Source organism: Lynx rufus, unplaced genomic scaffold (genome assembly GCF_022079265.1).
Source record: "Lynx rufus isolate CCGP_SWC_20201006 ecotype Redwood Valley unplaced genomic scaffold, mLynRuf1.p SCAF_6, whole genome shotgun sequence".
NCBI lineage: Eukaryota > Metazoa > Chordata > Mammalia > Carnivora > Felidae > Lynx > Lynx rufus.
Window position 1 is genome coordinate 57133521 of NW_025814878.1, and position 17177 is coordinate 57150697.

Consider the following 17177-nt stretch of genomic DNA (forward strand, 5'->3'; position numbering starts at 1 on the left):
TTAACATTTAAATCAGTGGACTTTGAGTAAAGCAAAAATGCCCCCATAATGTAGGTGGGCCTTATCCAACCAGTTGAAGGCCTGACTCGGACAAAAAGCTCGGCCTCCTTCAAGCAAGAGAGAATTTCTCTAGCATGCTGTCTTTGGCCTTTTTTTTTTTTTTTTTAAGTTCATTTATTTATTTGGAGAGAGAGAGCTAAGATGGGAAGGGGCAGAGAGAGAGAGAGAGAGAGAGAATCTCAAGCAGGCTCTGCACCAGCAGCGCAGAGCCCTATGCGGGGTTCAAACTCCTAAACTTCGAGATCATGACCTGAGCCGAAATCAAGAGTCGGATGCCTACCTGACTGAGCCACCCAAGTGCCCGTGCCTTTGGGCTTTATCTGCAACATTGACTCTTCCTGGTTCTATAGTAAACTGCCATTGGACTCAAACTGGAACACTGGTTTTCCTGGGTCTCCACACTGTCAGACTACCCTGCAGATTTTGGATATGCCAGCCTCCATAATCCCATTAGCCAACTCCTTTTGATATTGTATGGATATTTATACATATATACATACATACATATAGACATAGCCTCTTGGTTTCATTTTTCTGGAGAACCCTGGTTGACTAATACACTTCCCAACAAGGCCAAGAAAGCTTGTGACCTAAAATTATATATGAGAAAATAAAGACATTTTATTAACTAGATTCAAAACATTGTATATGTACTAATGACCATGTCATAGGATCCCCTAAAGCTAGCAGCAGTTTGCATAATGCAGCTTTATTGATGAGATCTAGTCATTCACTGGGCCTTCCACGTGTAGCCTTTTCTTGAAAAAAAAAATTTTTTTTTTAACGTTTATTTATTTTTGAGACAGAGAGAGACAGAGCATGAACGGGGGAGGGTCAGAGACAGAGGGAGACACAGAATCTGAAACAGGCTCCAGGCTCTGAGCTGTCAGCACAGAGCCCGACACGGGGCTCGAAACCACGGACCGCAAGATCGTGACCTGAGCCGAAGTCGGACGCTTTACCGACTAAGCCACCCTAGACGCCTCTCATGTAGCCTTTTCTATCACCATGCACTCTCTTACCTTACAAACATCTTACTTTATTTTTCAATAAACATGATTTTTGTAGGACTTTTTGCTTTTTTACGAACTTGAGACCCAGAATATTTAGGTTACTTTGTCACTGCCAACATTTTTTGTAAATCCTGTAAGTTAACATAACACTGATGCACAATGAAATTTATTTTTAACCTTCTATATTGTCAATAATGGTAACTTAATTTTTTTCTTATAAAATAGTAGAAAATGTTTTTGTTGTTTCTGTCCTACCTAATAGCTGAATACAAGCTCGGACAAAAAATAAAAATCAGATGTATATGTTGGCTACTAGATTCATTAAATCAATTACATCTGAAATTGAGCCATAGAAAAAAGTAAAGAATTATGGGATATTGTTTCTGAATCATTTGAGAAACTTCTGTGAGATATTGAGGCTCTGTAGGACAGTTTACAAAACAACGTACAAGAAATTAGAGTATAACATTAGTCGGCTTCCTACAAGAAAAAAAAAAGAACAATTTTTGAAGTTCCTTCAAGGACAAAAGATAATGGATGTTTTTATAGTTTGCATCTGGACTAACTCTATTAGCATCATTAGTGGTAATGTATTCCAGAAGCCATTTAATGTAATTATGCAGATAATATTTTTTCGTTAAGAATGTTGTGGAATTTCAAATAAGTACATTTTTAGATGAAATCTTTTAATCTTCTAAGAGTGCTTTCCTAGAAAAGTGTATTACCTCTGCAGTAAGAACTAGGGAAACTGTAGGTTAAGAGACCAATAACATTCATTTTTGTAACTCACTTAAATAATGATACAACCTTTTTTTTTTTTTAAGTTGCTAAGTCAAGATAGAGTTCTGCAAGTATCCTTTCTTTTAGGTCGTAGTCTAGAAGTGTCTTTTTTTTTAATTAAAAAAATTTTTAATGTTTATTTTTGGGAGAAAGAGACACACAGAGCGTGATAGGGGGAGGGATGGAGAGAGAGGGAGACACAGAATCCCAAGCAGGCCCCTGGCTCTGGGCCGTCAGTACAGAGCCTGATGAGGGGCAAGATCATGACCTGAGCAGACATCTGACACTTAACCGACTGAGCCACCCAGGCGCCCCTAGAGACTTTTTTTTTAATGTTTACTTATTTTTGAGATAGAAAGAGGGCAAGCAAGCAGGGGAGGACAGAAGCTCTGAAGCAGGCTCTGGTGCTGACAGCAGATAGTCCAAAGCGGGGCTCGAACTCATGAACCGTGAGATCGTGACCTAAGCCGAAGTTGGACACTTAACTGACTGAGCCACCCAGGCGCCCCTAGCCTAGGGACATTTAAAAAATATAAGCATTACTGTACATTGATTATAGTAGACATTATTTTTCTTTATTCCTCTCCCCCCCCATTCATGCTACCTTTTAACCCTTCTTGCACCACCCCCCTGACTTCCTTTGGGAAAACCCCTCTTGGACTCTAGGGACAAATGGTTTAGAAAGAGCTGATTCCTTGTATTTAGAAGTTGGCACGTAAACTCAGGCTGGCCAGTCAGAGCACTGCAGCTCTTACACACGCAAGCACACACACATACACACCACACACTGTTTAAAAAGAATGAGCAGTGAGACTAATTCTTGGCCTCAGGTGCAACTCTTCAAGATGAGGCTCTTTGTAGTACAGAATACAGACCTAACTTTTATCACAAAGCCAGCAGTTCTCGTCACCAGGAGTTCACCTGTCAGGAGATGAAGAGAACCTGACTCAGTCCTGATGATGCAATTTGTCTCCCTGGGCGAAGTCATTTCAAAAGTTCTATGTTTCATGATCCAATAAATTCCTTGGTGTGTGTGTGTGTGTGTGTTTGGGGGGGGGCAGTGGTTAAGCCCGCTTTATTTAGTTTCAGTGACATGCAAATGGGAGAGTTCTAATAGTCAAATACTAGAATTCAGAGGAAGAAAATATTCTTATAAGCAGCTATTCCTCCCACCCATTTCCTATGAAGGGAAAGTTTCCTTTGCCTTTTCCAGTTGTTGCCTCCGTAAAGCATCAGCCCTTTTCTGCTGGATCACATCTCCTCGTCTTACTGAACATTGCTAAATCGTTTTCTTATATTACTCTTCTGAGCTTTGAATTCTCCAACTAAGAATTCTGAGTCAGCTTACCCATAATATTCATATGCTTTTTAAAAATTTTTTTAATGTTTATTTTTATTATTGAGAGAGAGAGAGAGAGAGAGACAGCGAGCGTGTGAGCGGGGGAGGGGCAGAGACAGAGAGGAAGACACAGAATCCAAAGCAAACTCCAGGCTCTGAGCCCTGCACAGAGCCCAATGTGGGGCTTGAACCCAGAACCTAGGAGATCATGACCTGAGCCGAGGTTGGACACCCAACCAACTGAGCCACCCCCGCGCCCCTTCATATGCTTTTGTTGTCCTGGAAACTGGTACGGATTTGTGTACTCAGGTTATAAACTCCTTGTGGTAATTGTAAACACTATCAATATCAGAATAGTTCAGGATTCCCGCACACTTAGCTGTAAGTGCAGTGTCATTTGACCTGGTTGTTTGAAAGTTTTCATCTTGTGTAAAGGCTCACTCCTAATTGACATACCTCAGAGGACAGTGAACGGGCAGGAGTGGCACCCTACGAATTTTTGAATATTTAGTTTTACTAAGATGCGGAACTGCTAAGACTCTTTTGTGAGCATTTTTTTCTATGACTTCACCTCACAGTGCAACTATGCCAGACCTACGGCGCAAACCCATTCTCATATTACTCTTTCTTTCAGTTACTTATTGCTGCATGGTAATTACCTCAACACGTATGGCTTAAAACAACAATGATTTATTATTTCTCATGACTCTGTTGTTTGGCCCGTTCTCCTGTTCTTGCCTGCAGGCACTCTAGCTGCTTTCGGCCAGCTCATTGGCTAGACTTGGGTTCAGCCAGGTTGTTGGCGGATGCACCTCATCTCTTCTTTCCCTCCAGGGGTTCCAAGAGTTCAAAAATAGAAGTCACACGGACTCTTAAACCTTAGTGTTGCAAGCCAGGTAGAGGTGTTCCTAATGGCCTCATTTTCTTGATCAAAGCCAGCGGGCCAGCCCAACTGAGATAGGACTTGTGGTCCTGTCTTTCCACCATGTGATGAGACAACGGCAAAATCTCATTGCAGAGAGTGTGCAGGATGGGGGCTATTGTTGGGACCATCTCTGGAAACAACCTACCTCAGTGTTGTTTTTATTCACCATTGGAGAAGGAAACTACTGTACCTTTTTATTTCCAAATTCTCTTGACTCATGTCAGTAGAATCCTTCCTGAACCATTTAATACTTACAAAAGTACCCAAAATGAGAAGACAATGCTTTCCATTGGGAAATGAATATTTCTGAAGTGGCAAGTATTAGGACATACAGTTATTTATAAGTACACACATAGGATAGTCTATTTGGCTTATATGTACAACTAAGGTGATAATTTGTAAAAAATATATAGGTCTTGCTTATTGAAAAAGGCCAAACATAAATATTGCAATTGTTATCCATTCTTCATTTTACTACGTCCTATGGAGTTTTAATTTTTGAAAGCATAACTGGTTTAGAATAGCCATATAGGCTTTTGAACCAATATATTACATCTGAAATAAATAAATTGAACCAATTATTAAGTCTGAACAGGATAGCAGTGTATCCAAGATGTCAGTCTTTTGCATTTGAGATCTTTAACATTTTTTTATGAAGTGTGGCTTATTCAAAGGGTTTTTTTTTTAAAGTTTATTTGTTTATTTTGAGGGGGGTAGGGGAAGAGAGAGAAAGAGAGGGAGAGAAAATCCCAAGCAGGCTCTGTGCTGTCATCACAGAGCCTGACATGAGGCTCGATCTCACAAACCATGAGCTCATGACCTGAGCTAAAACCAAGAGTCAGATGCTTAACTGACTAAGCCACCCAGGTGCCCCTCAAAAGTTTTAACTCATTTATACAATACAAAGTTTGAAAAACACTAAAAACTCTTAAGAATAAAAATATATGTGTAATAATATAAAGGTATTAATGGGTAGAAAATACTAAATCCAGGACAGTAGTCACTTCTGATGGAGAAGAGAAGAGAAGGCCACAGCGAGCCATAACTGAGGGGCACATAACATATTGGCAACGTTCGATTTCTCAAGCAGTGTGGTAGGTAGGCAGGTATAGGTGATATGTTCCTTTAGATCTTTCTATATGAACTACTGCAAAATTATAAAGAGAAGGCTATACTTTATCGTCTGATTAAGATTACCTTCAAAGTGATGCTACCTGAAACCCTTTCAGAAATATTTTTTTGTTGGGTTCTAGAATGGCGCTCCGCTATACAGATCATTCTAATCGCTCAGCCCCCACCATGTACTATTTTATACTAGCTCTTTCTCTTCTTTTCAAGTTAACTGTGGTGATGACAGGCCCAGAAAAGAGGCAGGCAACCCTGGCCAGTCTTCCAATGTACACGTGCAGCCTCTAACTCAGAGGGCTACCCATCTAGCCAGTTGCCCCTGAGAGGTTTTTACAGGATGCATTTTGTGAAATATTTCAGGCGGTGGTGTGGGCTGAGAGTAGAATGTTTACATCCGAAAAAGTGCTTTCAAAAGGACTCCAGAAAACTCTAATTCCTTTAACAAATAAGGACTAAATCCTATTCTGACAAATATTGCAGAAAATGGTTTCTCATGTTTTTTCCCCCAGGATCCCCCAAATATTCATTTGTAAAAACATTTTCTGGGGAAAAGTTCTTTTCTGAAAAATGGAGCTCCCAAGGAAAAAAAAAAATCAAGACCGTCTGGCTAGTGTGCCTTTACATGGGGAGTGGAAAGTAAAAGTAAGCGATGCAGGTTGACGATCTGAGGCATACAAAAGAGGAAGAGAAATCATATGGAAGTCCGCTCATGATCTCTTAAAGCAGGCACTCTCAGTTACTTTATATTCAAGGGAGCATCAACAGACTCCTGTTCCACTGGCCTCGGCAAACTGCCCTCCTTTCTTCCTAACTCAAAGTAATCCACTATAGTGTTCCTATTTTTTCTTTTCTTTCTCTTTCTTTCTTTCTTTCTTCTCTTTCTTTCTTTCTTTCTTTCTTCTTTCTTTCTTCTCTTTCTTTCTTTCTTCTTTATTTCTTTCTTCTTTTTTTTCTTTCTTTCTTTCTTTTTGAAGGCAAATAAATCTTGGAGAGGGGTTTGTGCACTGTAATTGGGAAGTAGTAGTAAATATAAACAAACATATTATCCCCAAATCTAACCCCTCATTGGTTTAGATCCTTGACTTGTTAAATAAGGCAAGTTTAATGTATATCTAAATTTCTTTAAAACAGACTTCTTTTTTTTTTTTTTCTAAATTTTTTTTTTCAACGTTTATTTATTTTTGGGACAGAGAGAGACAGAGCATGAACGGGGGAGGGGCAGAGAGAGAGGGAGACACAGAATCAGAAACAGGCTCTGAGCCATCAGCCCAGAGCCCGACGCGGGGCTCGAACCCACGGAGCGCGAGATCGTGACCTGGCTGAAGTCGGACGCCCAACCGACTGCGCCACCCAGGCGCCCCTAAAACAGACTTCTTAAACTCCCTTAGAAGCAAGTGAAGATTTAGATGAAAATATGTAGTAGAAAATACATGAGGAAAAAAAAGTGATATGCCTTAAACAGGACTTCTGGGAAGTTACAAGAACCCTGGCTGTGGTCTGTCTGTTAAGATTTCTCACATGGTTGGCACCTAGTATGTAGGAAAAACATTGTGACCTCTGATATATGTTTTTCTCTTCCTTCCTATTCTTTCCAGTTCAGTTCTAGAGATGTCATTTAGGAAAGGGTCTAACATATGATAGGTGCTTAATAAAAATTTCCAGAATTGAAATTAAGTTGATTTTACTGGCTTAGCCTCAGAGGTAGATTCAACAAATAGATAAGTTGTTGCTGAAAAACCTGCTACGGTGATTACTATGATACTCTGTGTGTGTGTGTGTGTGTGTGTGTGTGTTTGTGAGAGAGAGAGAGAGAGAAAGAGAGAGAGAGAGAGAGAGAGAGAGACTAGTGAAACCAGTACATCTCAAACTGAACACAATTTCTTTGTTCCCATTTCTTCTTGTCCATCTCATCCCACAAGAATGTAATCATGGTCTCGCAATTCTTTATCTCTCCTTTTAGCCCCTACAGCCATTTCAGTACCATCATCTGCCTGTCTGTTTCAGACTTCCCTGACAACTCTGAGTCAGGACTGCTCCTGCAGCCCCCTAGCTAACCTCTCTGCTTTTCATCCTCTCTAATCTATCTGATGCACGGCGCCAACTCTCTTCCTTTCTGAAGCATTATTTTCATCGGATCACTCCTCTACAATGGCTCTTAATTGCCTTTTGAATCTAATTAAAACTTCTTCAAGATCCTCTACCAATTAACTCTGTACGCAGGCTCCTTTAGCAGCCTTCTTATGCGGGCGCCGGCTCCTGTTCTCAGGCCTGGCTCAAACCTGCTCACCCTCTGCCTTTTCCTGCTCCCCTGCCTCACTTAGTGCCAGTTTCCTCCTACCCACAGTGCCCACTCCACTTCTTTCCTCTTTGTGCCAAAATACTCTCTCTCTCTCTCTCAAAAAAACAAACAAAACAAGATTGCTGAATTACCGTTCCCTTCCAGCTCTGATTACTCTAAGAATCGTAATGGATTGAGCATGGGTCTGTCCTTTTGGAAATGCCTGTGGATTCATGTACATGCATTATCGACGCCTTGCTGCGGGGAGCAGTGCCCACACACCTCTGCTCAGGGACTCCGCGCATTTGGAAGAAGTCCTGCTGTCCTGGGGCTAGTGGTTTAGCTTCTACAACCAGGCGAAGGTGCACCTAGTGTGCAGTCCTTGGCTCACGCCAGATAGGCATGATCTGGGGCGTCTTGGTACTACCTCGCTTCCCTTCTTCACCGGCAAGGCATGCTGCCCTTGGGGGGGGGGGGTGGGCGGAGGGTCCTCGGGCAGCCTCGGCTGCCCCTCCCTCCCCACCCCTGAGCGCCTGGACTGAGGAAACCCCAGGGGTCTCCAGGCGTTCGGGAGGTAACCATCTAGGAGAGAGGTCCTTGGAGCACGGCTGGGGCCACCAGGGCGGTGGACCGTAAGGTGCAGGTCATTTCCCGGCTGGGCCTCCTCCTCTTCAGCGCGAGGCGTCTTTGTCGGGTCCCGGAGGGGGCTCCGATGGTGGGGCCCAGCGGGCCGGCGACCGCCTCCATCTTCCCCAGGAGAACTCCTGGGAGACAAAGTGTAAAAGTTGGCCCTGGCTGCCCGGCGTAGCCCACAGGGAGAAGAGGGGGCAGCCCAGAAGCGGCCCGGGGCGAAACTCTTGCTCCGCCTGCACTTCGGGCGCCGGAAGCCTGCCCGCACCTTCGAGTCTCCAGCGCGGGGACCCGCGCGCAGACTTCGCCCCAAGGGCACGGGGACCCTAGGCTTCAGCGCGGGCGGGGAAACGCCCAGAACCTCTCCCTCTACCCTCCGCCCGGCTGGGCGCCCCAAGAGGGCCTCCCGACGCAGGCAAAGGGAGGGACTGGCCGGAGCCACTCCTCCTACGCCAAAGTGTCAGAAGGGACCCCCGGACCGGTGGAAGGGACTTTAGGGTGGTGGAAGGACGCTCCGAGTGCGATGGGATCCTCTGAGTAGCGAAAGGGACCCTCCACCCCCCAGAGTGGGGGACTGGCTTCCGTCACAGCGCCCCTCCGGGGAACTCCCGGGTGTCGCAGAGTGACTGTTGGATCCAAACTGTCTTTATTGCCCAAGCCCAGTGACTGGATGTGGCCCGCGACCACTGGAGCTCTCCACAGGTGGGAGGCCTGCATCAATTCCAGCTAAGCTGCCGGTGGTTGGTGCCAGAGTTGCTGTTGCTGCTTTATGTGTGTGTGACTGGTTCTAAGTGTATGATCCCAGGATTCTCTTCTCGACTAATGCAGGCTGCTATAAATGACACCTAGAGAAAGATGCTATAAATGTCAAGAGGTTGTAAGACGTTAAAGAGAGCTGGGGTGGGGGTGGCGGGGGGAGGGGGGCAGTGGTTCACTGGAGTACTGGGCTGACCCTGGCATCACAGCGGAACTACAATCGCTGCGACTACTGTTGCTGGCGCTGGAGGCCCTAATGATGGTTTTAGCCACAAGCCAGAGGTTGAACATCCAAAAAAAAAAAAAAAAAAAAAAAAATCCCGTGCAATCGTAGCCCTGATTTAAAGCTAATCAGAATCCATGGTTCCCTTCCTAGATAACGCAGTTGAGATGGCTATTTTTTTCCTTCCTCCACAATGATAGACATAAGGCTGCATCATTATTTTTTAAGCTACATTTTTTTTTCCTGAACAGTCACAGCAGAGGCCTCGGGTGGAGCTGGCGGCAACAGCCGTTCACATCGGTCTTGCACTTTATACACTTTCTGGTACGTTATTTCAGTTGAGCCTTACTTTAAATCCTGTTGGAAAGAAAGGGGGTATTATCCTCATTCTGCAAAAGAGAAGGACTGAGGTCTGGAGGTGTCCGCTGACCTCTCCTAGGCTGCTCACACCTAAGTGCAGAGCTCCTACACAAATGCAGGTCTTCTGACTGCAGGCACATTGTCAGCTCCCTTAGTACTGCGGCCTGTGGTCCTTGGCCTCGTCTGGCTCCTTATCACGTTGCTGGGATAACAGAAGAGGGAGGAATCACCATTCGTGGGGAAGATGGCCTACAGTGTGGGAGAAGGACTAATTCACTGGGCTCCGAAGGAAGCAAAGTTCAGCTCCATATACCGAGTTGCTACTTTTGGTAGTTTATTTGGGGGAGGGGTGTTCTTATTCTGGAAAGCTCTTCTATGGATAGGTCTCTGTTCAAGTGACAGCTAGAAACTCGCTTTTGAAAACTAAGACTGAACAAACCTACTATCACAGGTGAAACCTAGGCCGAATTAAAATAGCATTTACTGGGGCTCCTTTTTTCCCCCCGACGAAGCATCCTATTATTAACCATTACTTCTTACCTAGTATTCTGATGCCCCTCAAAGCCTGGGGCTTCTCTGAGAGACTGAACACTTGCCAAAGTCCAAACACGTAAGGATCATAGGTTGGGGAGCAGTTCTTTCTTCTTACCTTTGTTTAGGGGGAACCTTTCTGGTATAAAATGTATGGTCTTTGCAGATGAAGCTTTTCAAGTCGGTACTCAGGAACTACCTAGAACCGGATGTTTAGAGACCTTCGTATGAGTCATATGTACAGAGTCACCTTCGTAAGTGTTTGGCTAGGAGGAGTTGAGGGAAAGTACGAGTGGAGAGGGAGAGAAAGAGGAGGGGGAAGGCAATTGGTTCTGAAACAAAACATTCGAACAGATTGGGAAGCTGTAAAATCAGGAGTCATTCCGAGCCGATGCCACTGTGGGGCGCCAAAGTTCTACTCGGCTAAGGCCTGCGGCCGTGGTGCGAGGTGCGAGGACAGAAGTCGTGGCGAACAGATGCACTGGGGGAAGAAAAGGGGGAGGAAGGAGGGAAGGAAAGGAGAGGAGGGGTGGGGCTGGGGTGTCCTTTATTCTCCAGTTAAACCCGCCGGGGAGATTTTGTTACATAACAAGTCTGTGCGTGGTGGAGGAAGACTTTGTTGGAAGGAGGAGAGAAGGAGGGTGTGAATGGGGGGGAGGGGGGGAAGATCCTAGAAAAGAAGACAATCTCAGACCACTGGGCTGACCAAAGAACACAGACGCTCCTCTTCGCCTCAGAAATTCTCGGGCTTCTTCTCAAACTGGGGCCACGACCTCTTTTAAAGGGGCGTGTGAGGGAGGAAGATAGATTAGGAGAGGATCTGCTTGCTCCCCACAAACACTCCGGCCTCCCCGCCCCACTTCCTCGCCTCCCCCCACCCCTGTTTGGGGGCTGTCGCCTCCGGGAACCGGGGCTCGCTCTGTCTCCTCCAGGGCGCTGCAGGGCGGCCCAACTCCATCTGCAGCCCCCGAGGACTCCTCAGCCGGGATAAAGGGCGGCCTCCCTCCGCCTGCGAGCGTCCCGGATGCTCAGCCGTCAGCTGCCGGGCCGGGAGGCGCTGATTTCATTCCCGCGCGGCTTTCGCGGCGGGCGGCGAGGGGCGGAGGGCGGGGGGCCGGCGGGGCGGGGTGGGGGCGGGGGGCGGGAGGCTGCGGCCGAGACCCCGGGAGTCTGAACCGCCCGGCCCCGCCAGGGTTTATTACATCGCAGCCACCGGCAAAGGTTAGGAACGCGCATTCAGAGACGGGATAATCCGAGTTTAAATATTAACAGTAAAAGCAGAACCGGTGGAATATTTACCTAGAAACTGAGCAGATCTCCTTTTGCCAGGGGAGAGGAGCGCGGAGGAGGCCGGGCTCCCAGGCCTGCGGCTCGGAAGCGGCGCTTCCCGGTGGCGTCTCCGGACCGGCCAAGACCCACCTCGGGAGCTTCCTCAGATTGTGCTTAAGGCGGGGAGGGCCGCTGACCCCCTCGCCCTGCCAGGTCGATCCGAGTCTGCGGGACTCGGTCCAAATCTTCTGCTTTGTCATATTCTCCTTTTTAAGGGTCTCCCCGAGCAACACAAAAGGTGCAGGAAAGTGCGTTGGATCAATAGCAAAGATTGTTATTTAGATAACGAATTAATCTCCCTGTTATAATACTTTTATAGTGAACTTTGCACCCCTTCCATAAGAAAAAGGAATTTAAAGGGAAAAAAGTCTCAAACAGGATTAAGGTTTTAATTACAATTCCCTATCGAAATAGTATGTTTGATGAGCTGATCTTATCAATTAATAGTAACATTAAAGCCCAAGAAACAGATTCACGGAAAATATGCTTAAGGGCGTCTTTTAAAAGTAATCGCACCCAGGGAACCAGCGGGGCAGCAGGCCAGCGATGCGGCGCCGGAGCGGGTTTCGGATCCACGTCTGCCTGGACTCGGCCAGTGCCGGCGCGCATCTAGGGCTCGGGATGGGGCGGGGGCGGCGGGGCCCCCGGCGCTGGGAGACGCGGCCGCGCGGGTGGGAGGGAAATAATAAATAACAAACGCCTCTTCCAAGCTGAGGCCCACATCAAAGTTGGGGCCCCACAAGGGCCGTGCAGTTCACTGCGTTTGGGTCAGCGTTATATTCCAGGGGCAAATAAAGTAATTTGAACATGCACCAACAGTTTTCCATAAAATACGAGTTAAAAGAAGTAATAGAACTAATCACTGTCTCCTCAAATCAAGTAGAAAACATTTCAATGCACTAATTAGAGTAATTAGAATAATAAGCCTCTGCCTATATGTGGTAAGACAATGTGTACAAACAACTTTATTTAATGTATACTGGTAATCAGCGATGCGTGCCTGCTTGAATGCTTAGCGCAATAAAACTACCCTCCGTCCGCCCAAACAATCAAATACAAATTAGTTTAATGATTGTGCCTGCTGAATGTCTTAGAAATCCACAGGCAGAGGCGAGTAAATAGAAGCATCCTTGTTTGCGTGCGTCCTCGCCCGGGATGGCCGCGGGGCCCGGTGAGTGGCCGCAGGCTGGCGCGGCGGGAGCGAGCAGGAGGCCCGGAGCGCCCGGCGGAGGCCGGGCCAGGCGCCAGCACCGACCTGCGCCCCGCCAGAGCCCCTGCTTCCGTCCCTGGCCGCCTTCCCACCCCTCCTCAGCCAGCTTCCCGCCTCCCTGGCCCCGCCGCGCCCCCCAGGCCCCAAGAGCCCCTGTTCCCCGCCTGGCCTCTCCTCCTCCAGAGGCAAAAGGCCGTGCTAGAACTCCCAGCACCTGTCTACGAGGGCTTTAAGAACTGAGTGATCTCTTCCCATTAGGCGACTCCTCCCAGGAGCCTTGGAGGGCTGAGGCGGGGGTTGGGGCCGTCCGGCCCGTGCTGTGAATGCCCAGACTGCAGAGGGGAACTCCGTGCCTCTGATCGTGGGGTGTGGCCCCTCCCCGCTCGCTGCCCGCTTCTCTGACTTGGGAGGCTGGGGTGCCCAAGAAGGGCTCCCTGGTTCCCTTCGCTGGGGAACTGGTTTTCCTCCTGTACTGTCGATACAAGAGCGACTTTAGACCCAGCAGGGAGTGGTCCGTTTCCGAGGGGTTTAGAGGTTCGTTTTCTTCCAAGCTTCAGCATTTGGTAGGTAGGTTCTTCTTCATTGGAGGCAGGGAGCTGAGGTCAGGAACAGCCAGAAGTTTGATGGGTGTGGGCTGAAGGGAACATGCTTCAGAACTTCGTTTGCCAGCTCTTGGCTCCTTTGCTCTACTCTTTGCCTCCCTCCCACTCGCCCCCCCAAACAAACAAATAAACAAGAAAGGGCCAAATTGCTCTCCTTCCCCCTTTCCTCCCCAGTTTTCCAGCAGTTGCCTCCTCTGCCCTCTTCTCTTGGGGCACCTTTTCCCACGATTGCCTCTCTTGTGAGGAAAGCAAGGTCCTGGGCCCAACTTTGCAGAGTCAAGCGGAAAACCCGCGCAGCCACAAAGCTCGGAGATTCCCTGGCGCCTGGACCCTCGACCCTCGGTCACCTCTGCGCCCCATTGCATCTCTGCCCCAGCCGCACGCGCCCCTAGAGAGGCCCCGCCAACTCGCTGCGACTGTAACCAACTTTCCCGGGGGCGGCAGCTGTGCCCAAGGCATCTGCCCTCCCCCGCCCCCACCTCTACCTTCAGCTTCGGGTGGGAGAACCCACCACTCGTTGGCTGCCTCCCCCCCTCCCGACCTCCAGGGTCTCCTTGGAGAGTGAGTGCGATGGAATAGCCGGCGACGTCCGGGCTATCGACCCTCCCCGTAAAGATTCGGACGTCGGAGCCGCGAGAGCCGCAGAGTCCCCCGGTTTCTGGCAGACACTCTGGAGCTGTTCGCTGTCCCGGAGCGAGGGCCGGGGATGGAGTACAGGGAATGCCCGGCTCCCCGCGCCTCTCTCCTCCCTGCGCCGGCAAGCTGGGCAGTCTGGGCCTTCCTTTCAGCGGCCTGGGCTTCCCCGAGGTGGGGGTGGCACCGCGGGGCTGGGGTGCCTCCTTGGGCCTGAGCACCGAGGAGAAGCGTCCGGCAGCACCCTCGACCTCCTTGGCCAGGCGCTGTAACAACTTTGAAGAAATATTTGGTGAAGGGAGCAAACAAACAAAAAGTTATTAATGTCGAGTCATTGTCTCCAGAATCGTGCGCTGTGGAACGTAAAAATTCTTCTGCCGGAATGAGATTTCTGAACAGAAGGAGGGAAAGGAGCCCCCCCCCCGCGCCCCTTTCCACGAGGATTTGCCTGAACCCTAAAGCCCAGTGATTTACAATGGCTGATGTGTATTATACACCCGCAAGAAACTTTTTTTTTTCCCCACTCTCCTGCCAAACTCTGGCCAAATTTGTGTGTGTGCCTTACTCTCCCCCCACTCCCCAAATTTAAACAACAAACCCAGAGGAAACACTGGCAGGAGGAAAAATATATGCCCCAAATCAAAAAGGATGCAGGTTCAAATTTACTCCACAGCGAGGTTTCCTACTGCTGTCGTTCTGCACGCCGAGAGAGTTAATCGTATACAATTTATAACAATCAAAATCCCCTCCATATTGCTCAGATGGGGTCCTAATGCTCCCCTGTCTTTCTAAAATCAGTGACAAGTGAGTCTTTGTGGGGCATTTATTTCCTTCTTTTTTTCTAGATGACAGCTCCCTATTCTGAGAGCAAAGAGCTGTGTGCCGCCAGCTACAGACCACACTCCAGAGCCCAGACTCTTCACGTACGAACCGCATATGGAAGTTTTTTTGCCCCCCTCCCCCCAAATCTCAGACAAAGAGCTATAAAAACTCAGAAAGACGTGAAAGGAATAAACTTTAAGATATAGATGCACTTTTACTGGTGTATTAAATAACATTTCAGACATGTTTTGTTTTTTTTTTTTTAAGAAATACATCTTAATGTTATCAACAACCAGAATTCTAACAATAAGAGGCCAGGGTTGTTTTGATGGGATATGATATTGTTTCTAAAACCTCTAACAGCTAAGCCAAGCAGAGTTGTTATTAAGGTAAAGGGAAAGTACTACATGATAAAGTTAATTAACTTTCTTTTTCTTAAAAAATAAAGGAGGGAACAAATTTCCCAGCTTCCCACAAAACGTAAGAACAATGTGAAAGTATTCTGATTGTTTATCTCCATAACCAAGCGAAGGCTTTAAGAAAACTCAAAAGCCATTTTCTGGTCCTCCTGTACCCACCTCTAGATAAGGACGCATTGGAATAATTCTGGCCCAAGTTCTACAAAGGTGGGCAAGTTTATTCCACAGTTTTCTAGCTGAGAGGCAAGCCCCTACCACTTTTGCATTATTTCCTGTACTGAATCCAGCGGTGAGAATAGGTACCAGGAGCCCTGGTTCTCTCCTCCCACCATCTGCCCCCTGGTAAGAGATTATGCATCACTGAAAAAGTAAACTTTCCCGAATAGGGATCCTGTTGGTATAAAATTTAGCTGAACATCCCATTCCGTCATACTGTGAAGCTTCATTCATAGTACCTCCAGATGTACTTTCATTTTAAATAGACACTGTCCCTTTTGCCTCATTGAAATATACAAGCAGACCCAAAGAAACACTTTTACCTTTGACCCTCCCTTCACCATCCTTCTTTCTTTTTCTGTAAACGCTCCGCTCTTTATCTCATTCTTTAACTTGTCTAGGCATTCAATAGAATCTAGAACAGAGTTCTATAAACCGATTGAAAAAAAAATCAACAAAGACAAATCACAGAAACCAGTGACAAAACGATAATTTCTCTCCCCCAGAAACACAGCACTACCCAAGCTGCTTCCATAGTAAGGCAAAGGAAAGGCAGATGTATGCAGCTTAGAGATGCACAGGCACAGGTACCAAAGCACTCCCATGCCATCCCCCCCTGTCCCCCATTGTTGCTGTTGCATCTCTTTATTAGTTGGCTTTGGAGAAATAAGAAGATAGAAGGATGAGTGCCTTTATGAAAGCCATTTCATCAGAACGTGTTGCCAACCAGTGTGTGGCTTTCACTGGTAGGAGCAGGAGGGGAAGGAGAGTGCTTTTGTTGCCGCCATCTGAAATATAAAGGAGGTAACTTCATGGGAACTGAGAATGTCTACAAGTGCCAAGCACAATGTTATTTGTGGCCATTCCCTCTATCTGACCTTCACACGACTCTCCCACATGATCCGTTCTCCCCCATCGTACACCATCAATTTGAAAAGTGACATATTTTGAGGAAACACAGGAGCTTTTTCAGGACGGCCGCGTTCTGCATTATTGTCTTTGGGGAAAAGAAAGGGTTTGTCACTGTGGCTAGCCAACATCTTAGGGATGGCTGCCCCACAAATGTCTCCCAGTGGCAGTGATAGAGTTTTTTACGTTAGCGTGTAATACATTCCCCAAACCGGCAATGAAAGTGCCCGAGTAGCTTTCTAATCTGAACGGCAAGCATGGGTCAAAACCATGGCGTGTCCGTTTAACACGTGATGGTTTCCAGTCAGTAGCCCCTGTGGCTAAGAACAAAAAACGCCTTCTCAAGGTCCACTAAAATGCCCTGCAGAGGGCAGATGCTGCTTGTTTTCTGCCTACAATGGAGGAGGATATTGACCCAGAACTCAAATCTATATCCAGCTTAAACATTTTACCCATCAGCATGTCTGCGGTCACAAAACACTTCTTCTTTCTGTCACTTCTCGTTCAGACTATTGATAAGATCATTTGGCTGAATCTGTTTGGGACCTGTGTAATATTGACTAGGAGTTAGAAAAGATGATCAGATGTAATAAGCCCAGAAACTACCTTTCAAAATGGACATTTATGCTTAAACCAGTGTTTCAAGGAGCACTCCAAATATATCAGCAAACTTGTAAACCAACCCAACACTGCTTGGATTTTCCACTAACCTTAAAACTGATTTTGGTAAGTATAATGCTCCATAGGAGACTATCTGAAACAATCTGTTATTAGCATCACAGCCTGAGTCTCTCCCATACATTCTTCTCTCTTTTTTTCTCTCTCTGTTTTAGAGCCTGTTTGCTTGCCTGAAGAGAAATAGATACTATTGTATAAACCATTGCAAAATTCATTCCCCCCACCCACCCCTGTAAACCTAACAGGAATAATATTTAGGTCCTACCTCTAATCACTCGGTAAACACACATCTTGCATATTGTCAGAGTTACTCTTTGTTGGAAGATATTTGTTAAT